Source organism: Ursus arctos, unplaced genomic scaffold (genome assembly GCF_023065955.2).
Source record: "Ursus arctos isolate Adak ecotype North America unplaced genomic scaffold, UrsArc2.0 scaffold_37, whole genome shotgun sequence".
In the NCBI taxonomy this organism is placed as follows: domain Eukaryota; kingdom Metazoa; phylum Chordata; class Mammalia; order Carnivora; family Ursidae; genus Ursus; species Ursus arctos.
Window position 1 is genome coordinate 21,150,887 of NW_026623053.1, and position 13,153 is coordinate 21,164,039.

At 32.5% G+C, this 13,153-nt stretch overlaps 1 protein-coding gene across 4 annotated transcripts in view; it reads left to right on the plus strand.

Moving 5' to 3' along the window:
• The window catches only part of LRFN5 (leucine rich repeat and fibronectin type III domain containing 5), a 242,177-nt gene that overhangs the window by 119,059 nt on the left and 109,965 nt on the right, over positions 1–13,153 (plus strand). For all 4 annotated transcript variants that reach the window (XR_006411145.3, XM_026513647.4, XM_057306387.1 and 1 more), the window contains exon 2: positions 567–738. The gene's annotated coding sequence lies outside the window, so the exon portion shown is untranslated. The remainder of the gene's footprint in view (positions 1–566; positions 739–13,153) is intronic.

Below are 13,153 nucleotides of genomic sequence, written 5' to 3' on the forward strand. Positions count from 1 at the left end.
CTCTCAGAAATAGGTAGGAATCAACAATCATCTGACATGAAGTTAAAGTACAAGTGGCACATCTGAGTATTTCCTCCATAGACATAGATGTGTTTGAATAAGTAGATTTTTGTCTTGAAGGAAATACAGGCATCACAACATAAAACAATTTGCTGCTATGAGGACAGGATTTATGATCTTCATTCACGGCTGAATGGCCAGCATCCTGCTCCTGAAACATAGTAGGGGATGGTTAAATATTTCTTGACTTTTGTAATTTTTTAACACTAGTCTGCAAGTTGAATTGATTGAAATGTAAAGAAAGCTGAACTATGTATCTTTCGATTGTTTAAACTATCTTCAATTATGAGATAAGGAAACTTCTAAAGATGAAAAACAGAATGCTGACGTATCTGTTGGGATCAGGGCCACTAGAAAGCCTTATTATGCAAATCTATTTAAATTCTATTTAGTGATATTCCTGGTATATTTTGAGATTGATCACAGAGTTAACAGCAACTCTATTTTTCAAGGATACTCTATAAACATATTTTGATACACTTTTTTTGTGCTTGTCTCCTTTGAAGAGTCCCTGTAACGATTCAGCCAGGTGTGGGGAAGATATGTAGTAGCTGAGCACCCTTCTGACACTATCCTCAGAATCATCTTTGGAGATGCTTTCACCCTGTCCGTCTTCTTCAGCAGCCAGGCAGAGTGCTGACTCCTTCACAGCAGTGAGGAACTCTTCTGGCTCCAGAAGTAAGTTGACTGCATTCAGTTTGATCATTGCCAGGGGTTTTAAAAATACTTAGAGGAGGCTAACTGGAAATCTTGCAAACTAATATACAAATGAAAACCAGGATTATTCATTACTGACTATTACACTTCTTTTATGAGTTTTATCTTTCTGAAGATATAGTTACTACTTTTTATGTTGATAACCTATATCTTTATGGGATTTTCTGAGATTTCTTTCAGGACTGTTTCACATGCTTTTCATGATTTATATTTGCAGCTTTGAGGCATAGAGAGGGGAGAGATTAAAATAATAATGTTTGCACATGAGCAAAGGATTCAGCATGACCAAATATTTTTTTAAAGTTGCTTGTCTAACGAATTAAGAAGATAGAAAAAAATCCTTAGTCTTTTGATTCTTAAATATCAAGTGCCTTTTCCATGACTGTGATCTCCAGTGGTATATGGAGGGTGAGGAACTAGTGCAGGAAACAGCATTTCTCTTGATTGGTTGGTTTACTGAGTGACGTATTCTCTGTGTCCTTGAAGGAGAGTTTATGGCAACTTATAAATATGCATACTAAAAAAATAAAAGAGAAATCACAGGTAGGGACATGGATTGAAATCGGGACATGAAGATTATACAAGATGCATAATGTAATATATTATACACCACCCCCAAACCAATTCCCAACTGCTTATTTATCTTTGGGCTTTTTCATTACTGGATATATCAGGTAAATACATCAATTACATGATTGTTTATGTTTATAGGATTTGAAAAGTAAGAACAGTATCTTGGGGAATGTTCAGACTTTCCTAGTTCATACTTCTAATCCTATTGTTTTGTCAATTTTTTAGTTTATCTGGTTTAAGTTTGATGTATTTCTTTTTTCCCTTCTCCCAAATACTTGGTGTAGGCATCCCTTGCTTCTCTTAAGGATGTATTTGTTTCACAATCTCACCATACAAAATGATGATGAGTACATTTTTATAAACAGTAAAAGTTTGATTTAGCCTAGATTATTTATTTTAATTAGGCGCTTAGCAATTAAAATTTCCTTGAAGAGAATGGGTAGAAAGTACTCAATAACCTTAGTTTTATTTTGTAACATATTACAGCTTCAATATGCCAGCAACAGACAGGTCCATGTCCTTAAGGGAAGAGAGACTGTTAAGAATTTATTTCTGAATTGTGGTGCTATCTATTGCATAGTTAAAAGAGGCATTCAGTGTGTTGTTGCTAGTATACTCAAAGTAATGTAGAAGGACTATGCTTAAGACATAAACAAATAGGATATATTAGTTTATATTGAAGTTAATTCATTATAACTATAACTGTAGCATAAAATGATGAGTCTGAGTATGCACAAGATAGATTACAAATCATTATTTTAGTGTAGGTTTTTTCTGTGCATATTTTATTACCTTGTACTCTTCGTACATCATTTATTCATTTATCTTAAAAATTGCTTTTGCTGTTTTTGTTCTTGTGCTTTTTATTAAATAAAGCAACTTGAGGGAGACATTTCAGATTTTCCAGGTTTTGCTTTTTTTAAAGAAATGGAGGACCATGACGGAGCTTGAGTCGATTTTAGACATTTTGAAGATATAGAGATATATAAGGTTTGTTTCTTAAAGGTAACCCCACAAGAACCTACAGAGATTTTATATGCCCGAACAATAAATTAGATACTTAATACATTTTTGTTTTCCACAGATAAAGCTGACTTTTCTAAAAAAAAGTCTGACTTTATGAAAGCTGTTAGCATAGGAAATATATTTACTCAGATTCTCTACTGTAAATCACAAGACTAGTGAATTCAAATACATTTTCATTTACTAATGGGTATAATCACGGCCAAAGGATTTACTTAATTAACCTGGCAATAGAAGGCTAAACAGAAATAATTTATATATTGAGAAGGACTCTTCTGAGTTAATGCTTAATTCAATTTTTAAATTACCAGTCCATTAGTCTGTAGAAGTAGAACCTCCTTTTCCCTTTCTATTTTTTCTTTGGAGTAACATTAGGCGGAAAGTCTTGCATGGAATTAATCACCCTGAAAAAAGAGAAAGTAAATACATTCCTAATTAGGTTCCTCAAATTTCAAATAGCTCATTGAAAATTCATAGCACATCCATTAAAATCCCTTTAAAAATAAATGGAATACTAGGAACTTTCTTAGAGGAAGTAAAGCATGGAGAAGTAGTAAAATAATGAGGCAATGGAATATCCATTCGTTACTGGTGTAGGACAGTTGAGGTGTAGTGCTGGTTGTTTTGATGGTCTCACTGTGGCATTTTCAATTAGTCTTGGCCAGTAAAATAGTTCTTTTGTCTGTTTCTACTGTTCCTTCCTGTTTAACTAAAGCACTGATAAAATTAAACCATAAACAATAATATCTGAACAGGAAATGTGCATGCCTGTCTAAATATATACATATGTATATATGTATCTAAAGATAATTTACTATATACATAGCAGTAATGATAATCACTCTACAAAGTTAATATGACTTCTAAATAGTAAGTATTCTTACTTAGATTAAATATATATTTTTATTTTTCTAAAACAAATTTCCCTATGTTTAAGACTTGTAAATTATCAGCTGTGATAACATTAAGTGACAGTGGCTTAACTGTTCATTATAATAATCAATATATTATCATTTGACACCTTCCAGTACTTTTTAATAGACATTAACTTGTTTGATTCTTATATTCTCTCTATGAGATACTTTAACAAATAATATAATAAGTATATTATCTCTATGAGGTAGTTTAACAAATAGGCATTCAACCAGATATATATATTTTTACATTTAATACCTTTGGGTATATATTTATATACTTGAAATTATCTTAGATGCTTGAGCCATAAAAACACAAATGGAAGGGGTGCCTGGGTGGCTCAGTCGGTTAAGTGTCAACTCTTGATCTCAGCTTATGTCTTGATGTCAGGGCTATGAGTTCAAGCTCCTCACTGGGCTGAATGCTGTTTGTGGAGCCTACTTAGGAAAAAAAAAAAAAAAAGGAAAAGAAAACAGAAGGAAAATTAGAGTTTCAAGGACATCAACTGCAATAGAATTTTTAAGCGTCAACAATGAAATCTCTTTGTTTTTTGTTTTCTTGTTGTCAGAGTTTGACCCAGTTTTTTGCAGGCTTGCCATTCTCGGTGGGTGTTTACTTTTACAGTGCCTTTATACTGCTACGCTCTCCCCTTCTTAGTCTTGGCTACATTCCTCAGGAGCTCATTTTGTGATAGGTGATGGATCAAGACCCTGTCCTTGCTGTTTGAAGCAGGTACAAATGAATCCAATCGGAATTTTTGTTTAAAAATGATTATAGATCAGTAGGAGATGTAAGGGTATTTCAATGCAGAAATAACTATCATAAGATAACTAGTGATGGAAAGCTACAGATAGTCGTGTGAGCTCAGTGGAAGAAGAAGTTTTTCCATCTGAGATTATGCAAATATGCTACTTAGTATAAGTAGACTTTGAGCCTCAGAGATAGGTTTCAACATTGGACTATTGTTAATGTGCTGATGTGTTGTCTCACTTAGGTAAAAATTCCAGAAGCTAGAGAGATAATGCACAGTTCTCCCAAAAGCCCTTAAGTACTGACACCAAAACTAAAAATGTCTTAGCTGGCAATACTTGATGTAGAAAGGCCACTGCTCTCTGCCTACTGTTAGCGTCAGCTCTGTGGGTTGCTAATACGATGGTTCTTACTGTGAAGTGTCCTGGGATGAGGTCTGAATAAATGTTTTGCTGTAGGAGATAATGATTACTTTACATTTAGGACCGGGAGAGATTGATGTCATGTGGAGAGTATTCCTGGCAACTGATATTAGATGTGTGGCAACAATCTTAATTGCAAAGCATTGGCTATGAAATTCATTGGAAAAAATCCAATTTGTACAGACTTAACCTAAGTTATTATCCCAATCATTGGGAGGAGCACCTTGTTTCATGTCTAGTTAACCTCCCTTATATCACTGTGGCCTGCACGGGAGGTATTTTAACATATGTCAGATTTAGAATTCTCTGGGTAAACTGAGGCATCTCTCATTAATATTAAAAAGAACGTGGGAGACTTTAGCGAGGAAAACATTTGGGTACAAAGACTTCATTTTTTAAAAAAAATCTATGATTTACTGTAGCAAGAAACTCACAGACTAGAAGAATCAGTGTAGGCTACACTGATTATAAACACTAATAATATTACTAATGACTTATAAAGGGGAAAACACAATGAAATTAGAGAACTACATGGAAAGACATGTGAAAAAAATCAGGGACTCTGTAGACATATCAATGCCAGCTGGAAACATTAATAATTTAGGAAAACCTAGAGACTTGATTTCAAAAAGTGCTAACCTTGATGTCTAAGACTGTTAACTTAGATTATATGGTTTTGACACAGAAGTATTTAATATCTAGAATGTTGGAGAACCTCAGTGGTGTTGAAGATATTTTATCACCCAGAAGGGATAAATAAAACACACCAGTTGGGGGTGGAGACAAGCAGGAGGAGACATATGGCTTAGTCTCAAATGATAACCTTTCCCATCATCCTTCATTACATTGGTAAAGCTGGATGATGACTGTGACTTGGCAGGTAGTAGCTTCTCATTTGCCTAATTAATCTTACCTTCAGTCATTATCAATATTGAAGGTATGATTTACTTGACATAAAGATGCATTTCCCCCCTATATTTATACAAAACACAAGTCACATAAGATTTGGCAACTCAAGTAAAAGCTTTGTTGCTGAGGTGAAAGCAACTTTTTTTAAGGTGAATGTTCTTCTTCGTGTCAGGCAATTAATTCTAAATCCATAATAAGAATCTGGCTTTCTTTTTGATCACTTGCATGCAGACATGGATTACTGTTCTAAAGCCTGAAGTTTTAACATACTGTTTAATATCTGAAAAACAAATAACCTTTTAATACCTGCTTACTTATTTATGTCTTGAAGATAGAGTTCCATTACAGGCAAAAGAGTGCCTTTTAGATTATTTCAGTACCTACTACAATAATGATTTCAAAGCAGAAATAATCCACAGTTGAAAACATACATTCATTATTTATAAGGAGACAGAAAAAGAGAGTAAATTTTTTCTAATGAGAATTCTCTACTTAAAAGAGAGGACTGAAAAGGAAATACTGACAAAATTATATGTAATTTTAATGTAATATTTTCATTTAATCGAGGTTATATTTTGGAGCAGTTTTCAATATTTGTTTTATGTATCTTGAAATGAAATGGTGAAACTCAAAATTTTAGGTCAGGTTTAGTTAAAGAATGACTCTTTAATAATTATAACGACAATGAAGTAGACCTATGGCATTCATGGATTTTGTTGATGTAGTTATATTTAAATGCCCCCAATCTGGAAACTGGTGTCCAAGAATGAGTCACATAATAGTGAGTCCGGCAGAAATCCAACATCTGAATCACTTTTGGGTTTGTTCTCTAATCATCATAATATGTAAGTAACTTTTATTAAAGGTAACTTTTATTATAGAGAAATTCCTTAAAATTCTTTGGTAATGCTTTACTATGGTTTGTGGGCAGTTTCTCAGTGGTTTACCTGATTTCATTTGGAGACAAAATCCATATATATGACTTCTTGTGCAAGAGTATTCATGTATAGGGATCTATAATACCTCATTATGAATCATAGTGATAAATAAGGAAGATATTGAAGAAAACATCCAATAAGAACCTAGCAATCATCAAGTCTAAGTCCAGCTCATCTTTCTCCAGTCTTAGTAGTATCTTTATATTTATTTTTGCCACATGATACCCATGTGAAAAAGTAACTAGACCTCAGAAATTATCAAGTCTTTCCTTTACACCTAGACAAGTATTTTGCTGAAATAGGCTTTTTTTTTTTTTTTAATGCTTTTGTTTCTCAGGATATATCCTGAATCATTTTCAGAAATAAATCCAGACATTAATAAAACAGTAACTTCAATCTGTAAGACATACCATGATATGAAAAAGTCTAGTTATTCTACTCCAAATAAGCCAAAAGACCATTTATTTACATATTTTGCAATGCCCTTTTATGCAAAATACTCATGTGAAACAACAGATATCAGGGATTTATTTAAAAATATATATATCGAATGCATTAAAAATAATAAGAATGACAACACCAAAGCACTGGAAATCCTGATGAGGAATGGTAAGTTATAGATTTATATCTTATTTCTTGTTTTAGTAATAGGTGTGTTTGGTATGCTGTATATCCTTGCAAATTAGTATTCTGTGTTTAGAGCATTCAGTAATTTTTACTTCACTAGAATTTAAATTAACCAGCATTCTATAATCATTCTTAATAAATAAAAGTTTATTGAAAACAAGAATTAATCTGAAAATAATTTTGGTTAAAATTATACAAAATTATCTTGTATCATAAACCCAAATATGTAATATAATATGATCCCAAAATTGTAAATTCTGGAATTTATAAAAGGGTCTCATGCAAGTAAAACATTAAAATAGCATAAATGTACAAACAAAAACATTGAGAGCTAGTCCGTGTTCATGGAGAGAAGTGAATATTGCCAAGATGTCATTAATTGCCAGTTTGATATGTAGATTCAATTCAATCCCAATCAAAATTCCAGGATGTTATTTCGTGGATATCGACAAACTGATTCTGAAGTTCATATGGAGGGGCAAAATACACAGAATAATCATCATAATATTGAAGAATAACAAGCTTGGGGGACTGATGCTACCCAACTTCAAGACTTAACTATAAAGCTGTTTACTATAAAGCTACAGTAATCAAAAAGGTGTGGGATTAAAGAAAGAATAGGCAAATAGATTGGTAGAACAGAGTAGAGAGTCCAGACATGGATCCCCATAATTATAGTCAACTCATCTTTGACAGAGGAACAAAAGCTGTACAATGGAGCAGACAGTTTCTTCAACAGACGTGCTGGAACAACTGAACATACACATGCAAAAATTGAATCTAGACACAGATCTTAAAACCTTCACAAAAGTTAACTCAAAATGGATCAGAGCCCTCTGTGTATATGCAATACAATAAAACACCTAGAAGATAACATGGGAGAAAACTTAGGTGACATTGGGTTTGGTGATGCCTTTTTACATAAAACACCTAAGAAACAATCCAGGAAAATAATTGATAAGCTGAACTTCATTAATGTAAAAACTTCTCTGTGAAAGAAGACGTCAAGAGAATGAGAAGGCAAGCCACAGACTGGGAGAAAATATTTACAAAAGACATATCTGATAAAGGACTGTTATCCAAAACATACAAAAAACTCTTAAAACTCAACAATGAAAACACAAACAACATAGTTTAAAAAGGAGCCAAAGACCTTAATAAACACCTCACCAAAGGAGATATACAGATGGTCAATAAAACAAAACATATGAAATATGCTCCACATCACGTGTCATCAGGGAAAAGCAAAGTAAAGCAACAATGAGCTGCTACTTCACACCTGTTAGAATGGCCACAAGAACTCCTACTTTGCTGGTGGGAATGCAAAATAGTACAGCATTTTGGAGGACAGTTTGCCTGTTCCTTAAAAAACTAAACACACTCTTATGATAAGATCTAGCGATCATCCTTCTTGATATTTACTCAAAAAACTTAAAAATGTACATCTGTACAAAAACATGCACATGGATTTGTACAGCGGCTTTACTCATAATTGCCAAAACTTGGAAGCAACCAAGATGTCCTTCAGTAGGTGAGAGGATAAATAAACTGTGTATCCAGACAATGAAATTATTCAGCACTAAAAAGAAAAGAGCTATCAGGCCACGAAAAGACCTGGAAGAAATCTAAATGCCTGTCAGGAAGTGAAAGGAGCCAATCTGAAAAGGTCTGATTCCAACCATATAACATTCTGGGAAAGACGAAACTATCAAGACAACAAAAAAGATTAGTGGTTGCCACGTGTTTAGGAGTATGGCGGTAAATAGAGCACAGCAGATTTAGGGCAGTGAAAATACTCTGTATGATGCCATAATGGTGGATACGTGTCTTTATACGTTTGTCCAAACCCATAGAATGTGGAACACCAAGAGTGAATGATAATATAGACTGTGTATGGGTTTTTGGGTGATTACGGCGTGTCAAGTTTACATTCATTATTTTTAGCAAATGTCCCACTATGGTGGAAACTATTAAAACAGGAGAGTGTTTACATATGTGAGCCAGGGAGTATATGAGTAATTTCTTTGCCTTCCCCTCAATTTTACTGTGAATTTTAAACTGCTCTGAAAAAATAAAGTCTTTATTTTTAAAAAATGGTATAAACGTGTCCATAGTTTCATTGTTGAACTTTCTTCTATGTGTCAGGTTTTAAATAAATTCCTTATATATTATGAAATATTACTGTATATGGAATGGCCATATTTGAGATGGAATGGTTTCTCATTCTTGTATTACCTTGTATTTACTTGATTTACGAATAAGATTGAGAATCTTTGCATGAGTTTATTGGCCTTTCAGATTTCTTTTTTGGTGAAGTCCTTTGTTAATTTTTATGTTAGCTTATATTTTTCTTATCAGATCATCGTAGTTTTTAAAAAATGTATTTTGCATTTTAGTCTTTTGTGGATTTCTTGAGTTTTATAAAAGTGCCCCTCATCTGTGGCTAGTGTTTTCACTTTAATAATGTTATACCATACTCATCAAGGACTAGTATTGTATGTTCAAGGGTTGAGGCAGGAAGTACATTTTTTTCTTCTTAAATGAGACACAAACTCATAAGATAATGGGTGATACACAGCTTTGTTTTAATGCTTGCACCAGACCCTTGACACTCAAAAGGGCATAAGTGGGGAATAATATATAGCTTATATTTTTTACCCATTCAGGAGTTGTTTACACACGCTAAAGTAAAAGTAGAGTGGGGGCTGTGGAATTGTTCCTACAGCTGGCAGATCCCCAAGGAAACCTGACCCTTTCCCATCCAGTCAGGGGAAGAAGCACCTCCATCAGAGAGTGTGCAGATACGTTAGTGGTAACATGGATGAGATTATGTTGCCTCAGACTGTACTGGGGAGGTGGTCATTAAACGCCCTCTTTTATGGTGTCATCTGAGTTTTAGGTCTTATTTAGTGTAGGTCTATATGCAATCTGGGGCTTACCTATCTGTCTAATAACCCAGAGATAGTTCTTAAATATAAAGCTACTGACACATTTCATACATAGGATGGATGCCTTAATTCACTGTATTTTATTGTCATCGAGTTTTCATCAGCATTTTTAAATATTTAATAATTTCAGTTCTTAATTTTAAGGGACAGTGCAGTGAGAAAGTAAATCATTTTTACAAAGAGGAATCTGCATGAAGGATCCCAAGCTCCAAGAAAGGGAATGTCCCAGGAAGTCCTCGTCCAGATAAAATGTTTTCATTTTAATTTGGCAAATTTATCAATTATTTCTTTCGGTTTGGGGAATGTATGTTTTTCTTTCTTTCTTTCTTTCTTTCTTTCTTTCTTTCTTTCTTTCTTTCTTTCTTTCTTTCTTTGCATTGTTTAAGCAATTCTCTGTTATTAAAGAAATAAAGATATTTTCTTATATGTTCTTTTAATATTTTAAAAGTTTCTTCACATTTTTTATGTAGTGTGGAAATTAAAGTGGATTTGGAGTAAAGTTCAGTTCTATTTTCTTTTTTTCATTCTGATAACCAATTGTTCTAATGCCAATTATTGAACATTCCATCCTTTCCCCATTGAATTGAAACTCTAATGCTGCCATACACAGGGCTTTCATATATGCACAGAAATATTTCTTGTTTTTTCTGTCTTATTTCATTGTTCTCCTCATCATCCCTGCACAACTGCCATGCTGTAATTTAGTTATTCTACTTAGAAGTCTTGATAGATTGCAGAATTAATGAATCCACTGTTTTTGTTTCTCCTTCCAATTTTCCTTAGCTAATAATGTTGGCTTTTTATTTTTTATCCTTCTATTTCAATTTTGGGAATAGGCAAGTCTGGTGAAAAATCATGTGTTAAATTTTACTGGAGTCACATTTACTGTAGTAATTTTTATTTTGGCTTGGGAAAAAATAGTTTTTTAGAAAAAAGTTTTATTATGAAGTGTATCTATCAATGAACTTTTTCAGGTCCTATAAAAAAGTTTTATACCTTTCTCCTTATATGTCTTACATTTTTTTTCTATTTCTTCACAAACTTCTGTGCTTTTGTGAATGAGCCTTTAAAATGTTATATTTTTCAAATGATTGTGTCTGTAATGTTGCTTTTATCCTTACGTCTGCTAAGCAACTTTGATAAACTCTTATTAGTTTAGTTATTTGCAGTTGTTCTTATAATTATATAATTTTATTTTTATATCTATACAAATAGCATCATTACAATTTCCTTTGTATTATATTTCTATTATTTAATTGAACAGGTTAGGAGATCTCTTAAACAGTGATGAATGCAAATGGTGAGTGTGGCCATTCTTATATTTTTCTTGACTTTAAAGGAACTGTTTCTCATGTTTTGCCATAGTGGACGATGTTTGTGTTAGACCATTTTATGGTAAGTACTAATTTGGCATATATACACTTTTTCAAACTACTAAAGCACAATTGTCCTTTTTACCATTTTCTTCATAATGAACATTATATGGAGTTTCTATTGCAATAATCAGTTTGAGTTTTTAACGGGTCATGATGTTGGAACTCATCAAACCTTTACCCAGTGTCTGACTGTCTTTAGTGTCTTCTTTATTCCCAATTTACACTGTAGTCAGCATTAAGATACCATTAAGGAAGTTCATGGCTTATTTTTAAAAATTTTTTGAGTTGGGGAAGGGCAGGATTATGCTTTGAAACCCTCAAAATTTAATAATATTCATTTTATTAGAATTTCTTCCTCCTCCAGAATAATGTCCTCTACTTTTGTAAAGCTTGATTTTGGCATATTTAAATACACAATCTTTATGATAACTGGAAATAAAATGATCAATCTAATTTCTAGTCTGAATCTAGAAGTGAGTAGGAAATACATTTTTTAAATTAAAAAGCAAGTAAGCAGATAGTCACGTAATTGAATAGAATTTTAAAACAGCTTGACTGTATTTACAGTTGAAAGATTAGGGACTATGAGAAGATTCTTCATTTATTTGAGCTTCCACAGATGATTAATGGAAGACACTGGCTTATCTTCTCTTAGGGTGTAACGTTAAAAATTTAAGGTTCTTTTGGGACTGTTCTACAGATAAAATCTCTTGGTTTTCCATGTTCTAATTTATTTCTTTGATCATCATTGCTGTCTATACTGCTGTGTACTCCCATTGGCCAGTGGTCATTGTTGTTATGATTATTATCATTATGATTATGTCTTAATGTTTTACTTAAAAATTTGTTCTTATTTTATTGAAACATTTAACACTTACAGAAAGGTTCACAAACCATATGTACGTTTTAATGAATAACTACATTATAGGTAACTGAAACTACCATTCAGTTCAAGAAATAGAATATTGCCTTTGTCCTTCTCTGCTTCTTATCAGAAATGTTATCCTTTTTCACTAAGCTAACAACTGTATAATAATCTAAGCTATGTTATAATAATTTCTTTGTTTTCTTTTAGAGTTTCACTTCCTATACATACTTCTATGACCAATATTGTTAGTTTTGTCAGTTTTTAAACTTTATAGGAATGGATTAATACTGTACTTACCATTTGTACCTTGTCTCTTTTGCTTTAATTCTGTTTTTAATATTTTGGAATGTATTTCAGTTGTTGCATGTAGTTGCAAATTGTAAATATTCATCACTATAGTGATGTTGTATTAATATACTAAAATTTATTTATCTCTTTTTGGTGGATGTTTAGGTTATCTCAAGTGTGTAAGGGTATGCAAATAAAGAACATTTTTGCACATACACATAGATTTTTCACCTTAATTCTTCATTAGTTCATTGATGCTATGGAACACTGATTTTCAGTTTTTGAAATAGCCTTGTATGCCCAGAATAACTCATTTATTATATTTCTTTTATCGCTGGATTCAATTTGCTAATGTTTTAAGGATTCTGACATTTATATTAAAGAGAACTCTTGAACTGTAGTTTTCTATTCTTGCAATCTCTTTATCTGGTTTCTGTATTAGGCTAATGCCTGCCACATAGAATGAGTTAAAGAGTATTCTGCTTTTTTATGGAAGAATTTGTGTAGAATTAATATCATTTCCCATTAAATGTTTGGTGAAATTCACCAATGAGACAGTTTGGGTACGTACTTTGTTTTTTTAGAAAATTGTTAATTGTTCATTCAGTATCGTTAAGAAATAGTCTATTTCCTTATTATACTTTTAACGTCCATTGAATCAGTGTAGATGACCCTCTTATTCCTGATATTAGTAATTTGTATCATTTGGGTTTTTTTGTTGTTGTTTTTATTTTTGTAT